This window comes from Ahaetulla prasina, chromosome 5 (assembly GCF_028640845.1).
Source record: "Ahaetulla prasina isolate Xishuangbanna chromosome 5, ASM2864084v1, whole genome shotgun sequence".
NCBI lineage: Eukaryota > Metazoa > Chordata > Lepidosauria > Squamata > Colubridae > Ahaetulla > Ahaetulla prasina.
In genome coordinates, this window is record NC_080543.1 from 50,329,042 (window position 1) to 50,346,938 (window position 17,897).

The 17,897-nt window shown below is 36.4% G+C and overlaps 1 protein-coding gene across 2 annotated transcripts in view; it reads left to right on the forward strand.

Moving 5' to 3' along the window:
- Positions 1–17,897, forward strand: part of CXADR (CXADR Ig-like cell adhesion molecule) — a 365,654-nt gene that overhangs the window by 79,444 nt on the left and 268,313 nt on the right. The gene's annotated exons all lie outside the window — the stretch shown is intronic.

The window sequence follows — 17,897 nt, forward strand, 5'->3', positions numbered from 1 at the left end:
GCACTCACACATGCATACCAAGTTGTAATGAAAGAGGAGATAGATGGTTTTTCTTATTGTTTGGCTCTGGTGAAAAAGAAAATATAAATAGGCATAGTGAAGGAAGTTTAATAAAGGAAGGCTAATTCCACTCTGGAACTGAAAGAGATGAGACGCCACAAAGCAAGATGTAGAAAAAAATATTTAAAAAATGAAAATGTTTCTAGTTTGACTTGGTGTGTTATATTGTTACATTCAAGCTAAGGCATAGAAGATTGGTTTATTTAGAATACCTTCTCTGCTGTGAATGTTTCATGGTTAAAAAAATGTAAGAAGCTAACTTATTATTTCTCTCCTTAGGTCAGGTCAGCTCCACAATTGATATGGGTTTCGGTTAGGACAGGTAGAGGAAAAAGGATGTTGCGTTAGGAGAGGACTCTATGGTGGGGGAACTGACTTCCAGTTAGCAGAGGAAAAAGGACACCATCCTAGGAGGAGACTCTATGGTGGGGAAACCAGACTTCCGGTCAGCTCCAGAATTGAACAGGGGCTTCCAGTTAGGACCTTTGTGGCTCTTTGACTGTTTAAGATTGCCGACCCTGGTCTATACTTTAGTAAGTGTAAACTAGATTACTAGCCTTGCATTCCCAGCTATTAGAAGGACAATACTTGTCAGTTTCAAACCATTCAGATCAAATACCATAAGGACAACCCAAGCCCATGAAATACTCCAAGAATATTCAGGCTACTCTATGGAAATATAGAATATACTCTATGGAACTATATCTAATCTAGTGACTATTTTTTCAAGCCAAAATACTGTTGCTATATGCAGTTTACTAACATGTACTCAGGGAGTGCAACAAACTAAGGGAATTTTGATAAGCGTGCCTTAGAAGAGATTTGGCAAAATACTGAAGGAAAAGATTTGGTAAAGTGGTTATGATGGAAGACTAGAAACTGGAAGACCCTGAGGTCTAGTTGTCTCTTAGGCATGGAGGCTAAGTGATTTCAGGCCAGTCATTCTTTCTAACCCCACTAACTCCATACATTTGTTGAGGTTGTCGGGAAAATATAAGCAATGAGTATTATGTACCACACTTTGAGTTCTACAAAATAAACATAATATTTAATATGTATCAGATAAGTTAGTAACAAATAGATAGAGCTAGAATTTGTGCAGTGTGGTGTAGGGCAAGGAAATATGATGTAGAACAAGAGCATTTTTCGTCTTAAAAATGTTACTCAGAAATGTATAATCAGTATGATTATTTGTGTGCTTCTTTAAGGAAAGTCTATAATAGTGTATTGGTTTGAGCACTGGAAGAGTTGCATGAATATGGCATTGAAAATGGCTATTACATTGTATGTCCCTAGTGGATAGTGCTACTATTTCATTTTTAAAATTTATATATTTATAATGGTAAAGGTAAAGGTTCCCCTCGTACATACGTGCTAGACGTTGCCGAATCTAGGGGGCAGTGCTCATCTCCGTTTCAAAGCCAAAGAGCTAGCACTGTCCAAAGACGTCTCCGTGGTCATGTGGCCGGCATGACTCAACACCAAAGGCGCACGGAACGCTGTTACCTTCCCACCAAAGGTGGTCCCTATTTTTTCTACTTGCATTTTTACATGCTTTCGAAACTGCAAGGTTGGCAGAAGCTGGGATAAGTAACGGGAGCTCGCCCTGTTACACGGCAGCACTAGGGATTCGAACTGTTGAGCAGCCGACCTTTCGATCGACAAGCTCAACGTCCTAGCCCCTGAGCCACCGCGTCCCTCTATTTATAATGGTACATTGCTTTAAATCTTTTTTTATTATGATAATTGTGTGCCTATGGCAATAGAGTGACATGGAAATACTTGCAAATAAACAAATTAGATGGAAGTAAAATGCACATGAGAATAAACGAAAGATTAGTGAATTGTTCAATATTGAACATGGAATAAAACGTGAATATGTAGCATTCCTCTTGTTTAACGTATTTATGGATAAATGTATAAGTAATGTTTATAATAACATTAGAAATATATTATTGAGGAATATGAATGTACATATATAATGTATGCATACAATACAGTGTTGCAATCTAAGAACTTGAATGATGTTTAGTAAATATTACATTATGGAGACTTTGGTGCTCTTGCATTTGGTTATTTGTTTGCAGATGTTTCATTACCCAACTAATATACTTTCTTGGCTAATGAAACATCTTCAAACAAACAACAGAATTCAGAGAACACCTCTACAGCAAACATATCCAACAGACTATAAGGCTAAGCCACATTTTTACAGCTGCTTTTTGTAATATGATTTAAGAATCTAGTTTATCAACTGGCTAACTAAATTGCTAAGTCTAGTAATTACTCTTTGAATCTCAAGTCCTGATGATATGTTTTATTGAGATACTTTCAAATGAACTATGTCCCCGTCCCCCCCCAAGAGGTTAAAGAAAATAAATGGTGGATCAGAGTTATTTATTTGTTTCCCATCCAATTCATTTCATAAGAAATAAAAATTTAAATTCCAAATTCCATCAGCTTTATTGTATTGTATGAATTCACTATACGTAGTCCCCCTGAAAATGAACATTATACATTTAGCCAAATATCTCAATTTGTCATCTAAATATATTGACATGAAAGTAATAAAGAATATAAAATGAATAGGTTTAGTGGGAATTCATTTTGATTGAAAAGCCATATGGATATGAAGTTTACATTTCAAAATATACTGAAGCTTTTAATAAGTCCAAGTTTATATGTTCTGGCAGCAACACAAATATACATGGTTATTTCATAATTCACTATGTTTGACTTCTGCCACAGTACCTGGAATTGTTTCCTAACTAATAGCTGTAGACATAACTGAGATTACATATATTTTCTTTAGCAAAAAAAGAAAATTAGTGAACTAGGATAGCTCAAAACTATGTGTAATGGGTTTTATATATTTATCTAAAACACTTATATAGCTGCCTATTTTATATACCAGAAAGTCAGACGTCTTACAATTTAAAAATACATAAAAATTATAAAAAGCACAAAAATATCCCAGCACCTGAAAGGCAATTATCCCTCCTGCAAACATTCACATTCAGCTGTTCTGGGCTATAGTCTCACCCTATGCCAATGCATGTGGAAAGAGCCAGTGCTTTCAGGCCTTCTAGAAGACTCGGAGGAAGGACACTTGGATGATTTCAAGGGATGTTTCATAAATCAAAGGCAGCTATAAAGAAGGTGTACTTCCTAGGTCCATATAATGACAACTTTTAGGGAAGGTGCCTGGAGCATATCCCCCCAGTCAGACCTGGTAGAATGGTCAGATACCTCTTTCTGTTAATGCAACTTAGTTTATTACCATTTCATAGTTATGCACAGTGCATTCATGAAGTATTCAGAACCCCTTCGCTTTTGTCAATTTTTCATTTTTTCCTCATTAATCTACACTCAGTACCTATAATGACATAGTGAAAACAGAATTTTAGACATGTCTGTAAATTTATTAAAAAGAAAAAACAACCAGAAATATCACATTGGCATAAGTATTCAGACTCTTTGCAACAACACTTGAAATTTATAATTCTCAAATGGAAGCAGTTTGGCACAACCAGGACTCTTCCAAGAGCTGGTCGCCCAATCAAACTGAGCAATTGGGGGAGAAATATCTTACTAAGAAAGGTGACCCACTGGTTATTCTGACTGAGCTCTAGAGATCCTGGGTGAAAAAGGGACAGAGATTCAGAAGGACAACCATCACTGCAGCCCTCCACCAATCTTGGTTTTATGGCAGAGTGGCTAGACGGAAACCTCTCCTCAATGCAAAACACATGAAAGCCCACTTGGATCTTACAAAAAAGCACCTGAAGGACTCTCAGACCTGGTAGATCTGGTCTAGATTCTCTAGTCTGATGTCTAGAATCTAGATCTGGTCTAGATTCTCTAGTCTGATGAAACCAAGATTGAATTGTTTGGCCTAAACTCTAAATGTTATTTCTGGAGGAAACCAGTCACTGTTCATCACCTGTCCAATATCATCCCAACAGTGAAGCATGGTGGTGACAGCATGATGGGAGTGCAACATTATAGGGGTATTTTTCAGTAACAGGACTGGGAGACTGGTCTGATTTGATAGAAAGATGAATGGAGCAAAGTACAGGGATATCCTCAATGAAAACCTCTTCCACAGTGCTCAGGACCTCAGACTGGGCAGAAGGTTCACTTTCCAACATGACAACAATCCTAAGCACACAGCCAAGACAACACAGGAATGGCTTAGGACAACTCTGTGAATGTCCTAGAGTGACCCAGCCACAGCCCTGACTTGAATTCTATTGAACATCTCTAGAAGTACCTGAAAATGGCTGTCCACCGACGGTCGTCATCCAACCTTACTGAGTTTGAGAGGATTTGCAAGGAAGAATGGCAGAAAATTCCCCAATCCAAGTATACAAAGCTTGTTATGTCACACCGAAAAAGACTCCTGGCTGTAATTGCTGCCAAAGGTGCTTCAGCAAAGTACTTATTGTATGAAGGGTCTAAATACTTATGCCAATGTGATATTTCAGTTTTTTCTGTTTAATAAATTTACAGACATTTCTAAAATTCTGTTTTCAGTCTGTCATTTGGGGTACTGAGTGTAGGTTAATGAGAAAAAACGAATTTCAACAACTGGATAATCTGGCTTCCGCATAAGTAAAGGAGGTCTGAATACTTTCTGAATGCACGGTATATGTATATTTATATTTGCCCAGAGTTCATTTTAATTTTTATATGAGGTGATAATTATGGTGCTGATAATATGTTTTTGGAATCTGCCTTGAAAGTTTCTAACAGAAGGGGGCAAACCAAATGAAATAAAATACATGGCAGCCGAACAATTCTGATTGGAATGAGAATTAAAGACCAGCCCAAAGTTATATAACAAACAAAATGATTGCAAAGAAACTTAAATATGGATGTCTCTGGCCCTATTCCAGCACATGAATCATTATGTTGGCTGTCTTTTGCTCACAAGATTCAGTACAAATTACTTTTCCGTTCTAAATTTTTTTTTAACAAATGAAAGGATTTTTTGCTCAGCTATTTCCAAAACTTTTTTTAACTTATAAAGGCTTGCTTATATTTATTTGATCAGCTTAGGCAAATCCAATTAAATCAGTTTTAATTTCAAGAATATCTGTGTAGCTGAAAATTTACAGATCTGATGAATTTATAATTGAGTAATTACAGACCTGAGGCCACAAAGTGGCAGGGATGGGCAAATCTGGCCTTAAGTTCTGCCTTGGTACATTTTCTTCAAAAGCAACTGAGTCAGAAGATCATTTACAGCAATTTATTAGAGTATTTTGATAAAGAGCAGTCTCTAAGTTTTATGCATGACAAATTGTTTAAAAGCTACATTGTTGTTTGAATCACCCATCACTAGCTTTCAAAGGTTACTAAAGCTTTTGCATTTGAATTTAAGTAAAGTAAAACCACATTTTAACAAACTATTTGGTGGGAAGTATCCATTAAGCTCCAAGGCTTGTAGTATCATTGCATTAACTAAAGTGTGGTACATTATACTAGTTTTGTGATTATGTTAGGCAACAGTTAGATCTAGTAGTTTGGCACTAGCAGTGGTGGGAATCTGCTGGTTCTACCTGGTTCGGGCGAACCAATAGCTGGGGCTGTGGGAGGCTCTGTCCACCCACCCGGATATCATCACGGCCTTTATTTATGCTTTGCACATGTACAGAAGGTCCTGCGCATGCTCAGAGGTGGCATGCGCAGAGGTGGTTGCTCACATTTGCGAACTGGTAGTTAAGTCAATACCACTCCTGGGCACTAGGCTATAAACCAAGAGATTGTAAATTCAAATCCCACCTTAGTCATGAAAGCCAGCTAGGAGACTTAGGACCAGTCACTGTCTCCAACTCAACCCATCTTATAGGGAAAAATAGGAGGAAGATGGAGAATTAGGTATGCTGCCACCTTAAGTTATTTGTAAAAGTAATAAAGACAGAATATAAACAAATAAACAACAAACATAATTTGATCCATTGCATGCAAATGCTATTATCTTTAAGTATAGAAAATTGAGATTTCACTGTGACAAAATTATAATTATTTCAAGGAAAGAGAATGTTTTAACATGATACAGTTTATTCTTGCAGGATAGGTACTGTTATGTTTTGTAATGGATTCTAAAATATTCATGTATTTAGCTAATTGAATAAATAAAGTGGAATATATGACATGGAAAGTTTGATAGCAAAAAGGGACTCCTTTCTAAAAGTACTTTTAACTGTTGAATTTGTTAGGCAATATATTTACAGCAATCTAAGGTAATCTACTAATGCATTATTAATTCATGAGATATAGAATCCAACATGTGATGATGAACAGTCCAATACTGTTTATGTTACTTCTAAATGGGAATAAACCAGTAGTGGATTTCAATTTTTTTTACTACCGGTTCTGTGGGTATGGCTTGGTGGGCATGGCATGGCTTGGTGGGTGTGGCTTGGTGGGCATGGCAGGGGAAGGATATTGTAAAATCTCCATTCCTTCCCCAATCCAGGGGAAGGTTACTGCAAAATCCCCATTTCCTCTTGATCAGCTGGGACTTGGAAGGCAGAGAATAGATGTGGGCAGGGCCAGTCAGAGGTGGTATTTACCAGTTCTCCAAACTACTCAAAAATTCCGTTGCCGGTTCTCCAGAACTGGTCAAAACCTGCTGAAACCCACCTCTGGAATAAACTATAGTTTGTCTGTCTGTCTGTCTGTCTGTGTGTGTGTGTGTGTGTGTGTGTGTGAGAGAGAGAGAGAGAGAGAGAGAGAGTGAGTGAGTGAGTGAGTGAGTGAGTGACTACCATCAATGACTCTGCATCCTTGACAATCAGGCAGAGGAGCCAACTTTACTTATGTAGATGCTAAAATCTGTGCAGGACATATTTCAAAGTAAATATGAAAATACATAAGGAAGAAAAAGTAACTTGAAAGATCAAAGAGGATCTCCAAGGATTAAAAAAAAGGATTAAAAAAGGATCCTTTTTTCCTACTGTTGCCTAAAGAAACAGTCCCAGAAAAAGCAAAAACAAAAAACAAAAAACCACACAATGAAGAGTGTCCATTCCAAAAAGGAATGGCATTTAACTCATATATCAGGAATCAGAAATAAATTTTTTGGAGAATTCCTGTATGTGTATGGCAAACCTTGATAGTCTTTGTTTGCTAGCAAGACAATTTTCAATAGAATCACCTCTGGATGCTGGTTCTCAGTTCGCGTAATCTTTCTGGAACAAAGGAGAGATCACTGAAATTATCAACATGACTCTGGACAGCTGTTCCTCATGAGTAGATTCTGAACGCTCATGTATATGTATATGCACATGAATAGATAGATAGATAGATAGATAGATAGATAGATAGATAGATAGATAGATATTATATTTATACTATATTATATAAAGAAATATAAATATTTCTTTATATATTGAAGTTATCAAGCCCATCAATCTGGCAAATGTCTACTGCATTCATTGGATGAGTTTCCGTCTCCTGAAAATTCAAGGTAAGTTTGATTTTGAAAGTTTTATAAATATATGAGCAAATGATGCTTAGTCTATGAATTTTGGAAAGTTAATAACAGATTAAGGGACCAGAGGAATAACTTTGAATTATTTAGAAATTATTTCCTCATGGGAAAATTGTCATTTTTGTTTCTTTATGATAAGTGTCTTTAAGGGTTGACAGTAGAACCAGCAGATAAATAAAGTGGAACAGAAATCCTTAGTGCAATTTTTGAATACCTTTCAACTAAGCTTTTTGGACAGAATTGATAAGACAGTTGACAAAATTGACAGATCATGTTCTCATAAAGTTGTAAAACAAGAACGAGATGAAATGAGTGTTTATGAAATTAATTTGAAGGGTGACTTAAATGCAATGCAAATTGGGAATGACAGATGACTGACTCCCTAAAGGAGATGAACAGACATAAAGTCAGAATAGTGATTTGGATACTTATTTTTCCCCCTCTGGTTATACAAAAGTGCTCTGCTAAAATTTGGAAGGACTTATTTAGAAATGGTAAATTTAGAAATGAATAAAAGAGAAATCTGTTAAAGTTCTGAAAGATTTTCATTTTGAAACACATGAGCAGAAAATTACCTCTGAGGCTTTTTAAAGAACCAAAGAATAAAAAAATCAGGGAAGATTTATAAGATTGGCTTGTTTGATTAGGACTAAAAGAAGAAAATTATATCAGGTTGCCCTTACTAGACCTTTGCTGACAAACATTCCTGGACTATTTGGGCTTTGTTTTTCTTAACTAAGAAATAAACTATGAGGACTAGATAGATTATGAAGAAAATAGTTATGTCTGCTTGATCTTGCTGGACTTTTGCTGATAAAAACTGATTGATGTGATTGATTGAAGTAGCATTTGGTTTTGCTTTCTTATCTAAGAGACGGGTTCTCAGAATAGAAATTATGTTTTATTTAAGACAGTGAGGAGATATAAAATTATTTTTACCTGCTGGGATGAAGGTAAAAGTTACTTTTTTCTTTCTTTTTTCTTTTTTCACAACTCCTCTGTTTTTCTTTTCTTTTCTTTTGTATTTTTTGTAGTTTGCATTGACTTCTATCCTTCACATTTAAAGTTGTTAATAAAATTATCTGAAAAAAATATGAAAACTTGGAATGATTTTGTTGGAAATAGGATGTTGTCTTAATGGACCTTTGTCTGACCCGGCAGATTTTTTGTTTATTTTCTTTTGAAGCAGTAGATTTTATTAGTACTCCTTTTTTGGTAATTTGATATATATTTTTATTATTATTTTTATTATTTGATATATTTAATGTTAATACTCTTATCAAAGTATCAACCTTCTACTCATATCTACTTGATAAAAGTTGTGTCATAGAATAAAAGATCCAAAGCATACAGATAAAAAAGCAAGAGAAGAAAAATTATTCATCAAAAATTAAGTTTTCTTTGGTTTCTTTGGTTTTTCTATTGGTTTAAAAGTGAAAAAAAAAAACATTTAGGGGCTACACAAAAAAGGGTATCAAAAAATAGAATAACATCTAAATAGACAGCATGCCAGATCTGATTTGTTTTTGAAATATTTCCAAATAACCTATTACCATTGAAATATTATTCAGTTAATTAAAACTCCCTCTAAACTACTTGAAAAAAATTAATAGCTACATTTTCCATTTGATTTTGTCTATATGCATTTTTGAGAGACATAGCATGATGTGATTAAGCAAGGTAATGACTAGCGATCTGATGTTTCTTCATAAAAGGAAAATGCAAATATTTTCATCGTTGTCAAGTCTGCATCAGTGTAAAAAAAAAGCAGATTACTTAAAATATAGGTAGACCTCGGGTTATAATAGCAATTGGTACTGGGACACTGTGGTCCCAGCAATGTGATCATAAAGACTGACATCACATGATGGCATTACTTAACAACGGTAATCCAGATAGTCCACGTTATCATCATAAAACCAAGCAACCCCGGTAGTGCAGTGGTTAGAATGCAGTATTGCAGACTAACTCTGCCCACAGTCCACAGTTCAATCCTGATGGGGCATGAGGTTGATTTAGACTTCCATCTTTCTGAGGTCAGTAAAATGAAGCCCCAGTTTGTTGGGACCAATATGCAAATAATGCTGACATTGTAAACCACTCAGAGACTGCTGTAAAGCATTATAGAGCACTACGGTCTAAACGCTATTGTTATTGCTAAGATGCACAGGTTGCTAAGTGGGAAGTGGTAGAAGTGTCGTGTAAGGAGCATGGGATGGTGTGGGGGAGATCCTGAGAGGCATACACAGGCCATGTGCAAGTTTGGGGAGCCAGATGTAGCAGTGAGACAGCAGGTACATATGATCCCAGATAGGCCAAGTATTAGTGCCTGCCTATCCTTGACAAGGTGTGCAAAGTGAGACTGTTGAAAGGGGATTGTAGGTGTGAGCAACCAAATGGAAGCTAAGGGAAGGAAGGCTTTATGCAATGCATGTGAAGTGAGGCCAAGAGAAGAAGATTGAGGCTGTGTGCAAACACTGGGAGGCTGAGAGAAGGAGGGTTTGGTTACATGTGATCACAGGGGGAATCAAAGAAAGGAGAGTACAATGCAGCATGTGCAAAATGAACCTGAAGAAAGAAGAGGGCAGAATGGGGCTTATTACAGGAGGATGAGGAAAGAAAAGAGTGCTATGATGTTCAAGAAGATAGGGGGTGAGGGAGTACTTACTAAAGCAACTTGGGATCTTCCTTGCCATCTTTGCCACTGACATTGCTTAACAGAAGCCAGCAGGGAAAGTCATAAGTGGCGATTATGTGACCATGGACATTCCAACTATTGTAAATGCAACCTGTTTGCCAAATGCACACATCAACAGTCATCTGACTATATAGCTGAAATTTCAAAGAGGTTCTAAGTACCACTTGTTCAGCATCATTGCACCTTCTAACTCAGTCACTGAATGAGTGGTCAGCAAGTGAAGATTACCTGTGTTATAATATGTTCATCTGGTATTTCCTTATCTATCTATTATATCCTTGACAGATTGTAATTAATTGCATAGTACCAGGTTGTTGAGCATGATACAATTTCTTACTAACTTTACCCCTCTGTTTCTTTTTAGTTAACCAAATATGATTTGGTTTTAACTTGTACTAAGAAAGTGTAGAATCGGGTATAAAAACAAAGGAAGTTCACATTATATTTATTCTCATTTCATAATTATGTTGAAATATGTTGTTAGCTCAATAGCTCTATATCCCAAGGAAAATTTATTTTTTATAATAAGAATGTTACAAGCTCAAATGCGTATGTTGTAAATGAAATAAATTGCACAGTTGCTTGTGGATTGGAAGAAAGTATTTTAAATCTGATTAATCAACGACTCTTGTATTTTCTATAGCAGTGGTCTCCAACCTTGGCAACTTTAAGACTTGTGGACTTCAACTCCCAGAGTTCCTCAGCCAGCAAAGCTAGTTGAGGAACTCTGGGAGTTGAAGTCCACAAGTCTTAAAGTTGCTAAGTTTGGAGACCCCTGTTCTATAGGATAATTATTTCTGAAACGTAGCTATTTTCATGCTCTGTTTCAGGCTAGAAGAATAAAATAGACTAATACATATATTCCATTCAAGGAGATCCATTCAAGGACAGCTACACAATGCAGATAAATATATTTTCTAATATCATTTCACATTTTTAAATAATGCAGAACTTCAAAGAAATCAGAAACAGGTTACTTTTACCATTAAAGTAACCATAATGGAATGCTGCATCCAATTCTGGTCACCAAGATAAAAATAAAAAAGTGCTGAGGCCCTAGAAAGATTGCAGAAAAGAGCAACAAAAATGATGAGGGTCTAGAGGTTAAATCATATGATGAACAGTTAAGGGAGCTAGGCATGTCTACCCAACAAATCAAAAGTTCAGGAATGGCATGATAGCTGTTTTCTTGTATTTGAGGATTATTTTTCAAAGCACCTGAGAGCCCGACAAGAAGCAATGGATGGAAGCTCATGAGAGGGAGATAGAACTTGGAACTAAGGAAAAATTTCCTTACAGTAAGAACAATTAATCAATGATACAGATTGCTTCCTGGGTGCTCCATAAGTAGAGGTTTTCAAGAAAATAACCATTTGTCAGATATGGTAACGCGGTTAGACCTCCATCCTTTCTTCCAGTCCTAGGTTTCTATTCTGTTCTGTTCCATTCTTCTCCATTGCATGATAAAATATAGTTTTATGAAGTTTCTTCATATAATATTCAAGAAATCCTCTTTGCTGATGCCTAATACACAAAGACAGTATTCAAGAACAACTTTGCAGAAGCTGCTGTGCTCTACAGCCTGACTATCAGCCTGAACATAACTGAACAACCTGAACATTATCTGTCCATGCCGAATACCAAACCCATAGAATCAAAAATCACTATTGATAACCTGGATGTTCTGGGTTTCATTCAATAATGGTGGTTTTGACACTTGCCAGAGAACAGCTGCTGATATTTGATACACACACACATATACATACATACATACATACATACATACATGTGTGTGTGTGTGTGTGTGTGTGTGTGTGTGTGTTTTCTGAGGTTTTTGCGGGTGTTTGTATGTAGGTCTTTGGTTATTCGGGTTTTCTCCCACGTAAAATTGGAAGTGTCTTGGCGACGTTTCGACGAAGTCTCATTCGTCATCTTCAGGCTTCAGCTTCGTGCTTCTGGGAGTAATGTGTGATTGCAGCTGTTTCTTCCTTTTTAACTGCTAGTGGGGGTTTGAACTGATTGGGTGGGAGCTCTTCACCCAAGTGCCAATCAAAGAAGACTTGACAGCTATCCAAAACAAATATAACCCCCCCAAGCACATCCTAGATCTGACCAACCACTACCTATCCAACACATACTTCATCTATAATGGACAAAAATACAAACAAATAGAAGGAGCACCCATGGGATCACCCCTCTCACCTGTCATTGCCAACCTCTACATGGAACACTTTGAAATCCAAGCTCTAGAAAAATCTGATCACAAACCCAAACTCTGGCTCAGATACGTAGATGACACCTTCATAATCTGGCCACACGGGAAAGAAAAACTTGACAACTTCCTCACACACCTCAATAGCCTACACCCCAAAATACAGTTCACCATGGAAACAGAAGTTAACAACCAACTTCCCTTCCTAGATGTCTTAGTCTACAGGAAACCCAATGGCTCCCTAGGACACACCATCTACCAGAAGAAAACACACACAAACCGCTATCTGCACGCACTCTCACACCACCACCCAGCACAGATCAACTCCATAGCCAAGACACTCATCTCCAGAACAAAACGCTTAGCTGACAAACAACACCTAAACACCAAACTACACACTCTCACTAACATACTAACATCCAATGGATTCCAGAGAAATAAGATTACCAAACTAATCCAAAAAGAACCCCCCACTAAAATCCAAGACAGAGAACAAGAAAACGGCACAGCCCTCCTCCCATATATAAAAGGCACCACAGACAGAATCAGCAAGATCATCCACAAACACAACATCAAGACAGCATTCTGCACAAACCAAAAAATATCCACCATCCTAAGAAACCCCAAAGACAAAACTGAGTTAGAAAATCAAGGAGTATATGAAATCCCATGCCCCACCTGCCCCACCACATACATTGGACAAAGCAACAGAAGAATAAATGCACGCATTGAAGAACACAAGAACTCAGTCAAAAAAGAGGAACCAACTTCTTCCCTGGTCCAACACCTTAAAGCCACAGGACACGATATTGACTTTAAAAAGACCAGAACTATCACCAAAACTGAATACTTTAACAACAGAATAATCAGAGAAGCCATCGAGATAGAAAAATGCCCACACAGCATGAACAAACGAGATGATACCTCCCGCCTACCAGCCATTTGGAAACCCGCCATTATTGACATGTGAGTCCCTAACACGAGGAATGACACCAGACCCACACTCACGAGGTCCACACAGGATGTCACCACCACACATCCACCCAGAAAGCAGACCCAAACCCACACTGATCATGAAGCACGACCAAGGACCAGAAGCCAGACCGCAGCTGCAACATTAGCCACTTCAAACCCCTCCAATCCATACATGCAGCAGACTGACACCCACTATGAAGATGTAGCACGACCACAAACACGAAGCCAAACAACAACAATGCAGCTCATCAGCTCAAATCCCCCTGCAACTCAGACTAATCTGAGCATAACCAAGCCTCCACCTAAACAGGACACACCCCCAGCCAATGAGAGCACAAAAAAACCCCATCCAATCAGAGCACAGCCAAGCTCCCACCCAATCAGTTCAAACCCCCACTAGCAGTTAAAAAGGAAGAAACAGCTGCAATCACACATTACTCCCAGAAGCACGAAGCTGACGCCTGAAGATGACGAATGAGACTTCGTCGAAACATCGCCAAGACACTTCCAATTTTACGCGGAAGAAAACCCGAATAACCAAAGACCTACATACACACACACACACACACACAAACATACACACAAACACATATAATACATGCATAAATCACAACTATTTCATGCTAGCTGAAAGGATAATACTGGTCCATTTTGCTCCATTTTGGCTAGTATGCAATTGGCACAGTCGGTGATGTTTTTTATCCTAAGCACGTACATGATCTTCCATTAAAGCTAGGATGTGTGCTCTTGAGGCTTTCTTTCTGGCAACATACTGGTAATTCACAGATGTTATAAACTTCTAACACATGTGAGATAATTATTTCTCTCAAAAATTAGTGTTTGGTAGGAAAAATGTAGAAAAATATCAATGTTCTACATAATTAGCAAGCACAAATTACCAGTACACGGTGAATTTTGGTATAATGTTTAGTAGAGATGGAGAAATGGATACAGAAAATTTAAAATAGTATTTATCTGTATAAATACTATTAGAAAAATAGTGGATGCTGTGTGGTGTTCTATGAGAAATGAATGTTTCTCAAAAGTAGAAAAAATTGTGTTGTATAAGAACATTGTTCTTTCCCTATTTTTATATGGTAGTAAAAATTGACCAAGTTGAGAAAAAAACATAAAAGCAAGTTGAATACAGTGTGAATATAATATTTAAGAAATGTATCTGATTAAACCAGATTAAGAATTTATGGATGCTGAATGAATGTGCATTGAATGTACAAGTAAATGAGAATGACAAAAGATGTGTATTGATTTAGTTTGATTGTGTGGAGAGCATTAAGGAACACTGAATAGCAAAACTATCTATATGTGTGTGAAAGTGCATGTGTAAAGGAAGAATGAATGGGTCAAGAGACAGAAAGAGAAAGACCAAGAAATATATATTGAATACAGTTGAAGAGAACCTCCACCCCAAAAAAAGAACATACATGAAGTGGTACAGAGATATACAATAATGAATAATATTAAAATCATTTTAAATGTGTTCTCTTTTCTTTCTTTTTCTGTCTCCTCTTTAATTTTTTTCTAAGTATTTCTTACTCCTCTTTCTACAGTGAGTTATACTCCTTATTCCTGGGGAAACAACTGCATGGTAAAACATGTATGTACTGTATACTTGATTATTATTTTTCTTTTAACTTTCACAACGTTTAGAATGACCCTTATAAATATTATTCATGTGCCAAAGCAAAATGGTTTGAATAAGTGTGTATGTGTGCATGTGGCTATGTGTGTATGTGAATTTTTGTTGGATCTGTTTCAATAAATGAGAAAAATTTGGAATATCCTGTTTGTGAAAATTTCTTCAAGTTTCTTTTTTGTATGAATTACTTATACCAAAGACTTGAAAAAGCTCAGGATATCTAGAGATCAACCTCTATATCAATCTCTGTATCCATATCTGTATGTATCTATCTCTATATTTATATCTACATCTACATCTATCTATACACACAAACACATACATAGATACACAAAGATTTACGTTTATACATTGCTGGATAAACAGTTAACATTACGGCCTGGATTTTAGATCCAAGATCTGAAGGGATCTTTTCCTTCAACTAAGATATGAGTGAAGTTCCCCCTGGAAGTTACTTTCATAAAGCATGATAATCCCTTTATTTATTTTTATTTTATTTATTTATTTTGTCAAAACAGTATATATAAGCATAATCATGAAAGTAACTATATAATATATAAGCATATATGTATAAGCATAAGTATGCAATAACTATATTGATTGGATATAATGAAAGAAAACAATAGGACAGGAACGGTAGGCACGTTTGTGCTCTTATGCATGCCCCTTACGGACCTCATAGGAATGGGGTGAGGTCAATAGTAGACAGTTTTTGGTTAAAGCTTTGGGGATTTTGAGAAGAGACCACAGAGTCAGGTAGTGTGTTCCAAGCATTAACAACTCTGTTACAGAAGTCATATTTTCTGCAATCAAGATTGAAGTGGTTAACATTAAGTTTAAATCTATTGTTTGCTCTTGTATTGTTGTGATTGAAGCTGAAGTAGTCTTTAACAGGAAGGACATTGCAATAGATGATTCTATGAGTTAAACACAGGTCATGTCGAAGGCGGTGGAGTTCTAAGTTTTCTAAACCCAAGATTTCAAGTCTGGTGGCATAAGGTATTTTGTTGTATTCAGAGGAGTGGAGAACTCTTCTTGTAAAATATTTCTGGACACGTTCAATTGTACTGATGTCTGAAATGTGGGAAAAGAGGGAACACTCTTTGCTTTAATGCTTCTGTAACTGCTTGCTGGTCAAGACAGGTTAAGTGGTGAAGTGCCTTGTTGAGATAAAATTCTTTGCCCTTTTCCTTAATAAAAAGAATCATGTTACTTTCTTGGCAAGCTCAAGCTGCTTTGCATTTATTAACCATAAGCTAATAAATATGCTTAGATTGTGTTGGCTGTGTTTTAACAGTTTCAGGAATTTGTGACACAGAACATCTACCTGAAGAATATAGGGAAGTACAAAAATCTAAGATCTGTCCATGTAAACATTTAGTAATTATTCTCAAATCAGGCCATAAATAACATAATTATTAGATTCCATATTTACAGAACTTTTGACTATACAGATCATTTTCAATAGCAAAAATACTCTAATTGTTCTATTTCTTATGATCAGATTCAGATCAGATTGAAATTATATCTGCTTGTTATAGTTACTTAGATTTTTAAAAATTGTATTACTATCATATTTCTAGAAGAGCAGGCACATTAAGGCCTTCAGGAGGGAATCCAGTGTTTGCCATCTGCTTTATATTGTTGCTTTGTGTATATTAACTGTCTAATGCATGTATTTTATTATATTAGAAATTGTAATTTCCAAAATCAGCCACAGGAGAGAGCCACTTGGAAATTCAATAGGTCTTTCATCCCAAAATAAGCAAACATATCTCAAATTTCAGTTCTTGCCAAATTCTGCTTCATGGCAAAAGAAAAAGAGCAGAATTTCTCCAGACAAAAGAATAAGTGTTATGGATATTCAAGGTGTTAAGGAATTTTCTGCAGGACTGGTTAGCTTACCATTGTGCCACTACAGTTGACTTCTGCAAAGAAGCCACTGATTTTATTTTGCGCAGTGAAATGTATCTTCAGAAGATCATTACTGTACATTCTGCCTCCATCCCTTAGATGTATAGTTATTACCCTTATAGTTGCTGCTTTCATGATTGGTCTACCTTTGAAACAGTATCTGTCTCTTAATGCCATGGCTAAAATCTCTATAAATGTTGTGTACTTGCCATAGCTTGCAAGCTTGGAAGTGTACTGGAACCTGACCCTCTGGTCTGGCCAAGTAGTTTAGAACAATCGGGTCTATTGAAAATAAGTTTATAACATTATTGCTTGGTGGCTTTGCAGTTCATAAGGTTCCACAGCAATCAGTAATGTCTCTCTTGTGAGATTAATAGAAATATAATTTTAAAAATAAATAGAAATAAATAAATAAAAAGTGAGTAGGAATTGAGGATAAATTTAATTCTATGAACTTAGTTTATGCTAAACAGCTAAATTTAGGTATATTGTTTGCTAAATCTTCTGCACTTGAAAGTGGATAACAAGTTTGTAGCAAAGTTTGTAATTTTGTAAGCTATTGTAAGTGTGATAAATCCAGATAATTGTGAATATCAATGTATCATCCAGTATATAATCAGCAGTATACATGTCTTCAGCAACAGCCATCAAGCATATGCATGAAAAACCTCTTAGTATTAGAAGTTCTGACATGATAGAAGAGTAGCACAATGAAGCATGTTCAAGAATTTCTACATCACAGAATCTAAGTGTGGTAGTTGCAGAATATTTGCATCCTGGTGTATATCTCTACATTCTCTAATATGACTCATAAAACATAAGACTCACATTGCAGCAGAAGATTTAAAAGTTACAGGCACAAATGAAGCAGAAAGGCTAT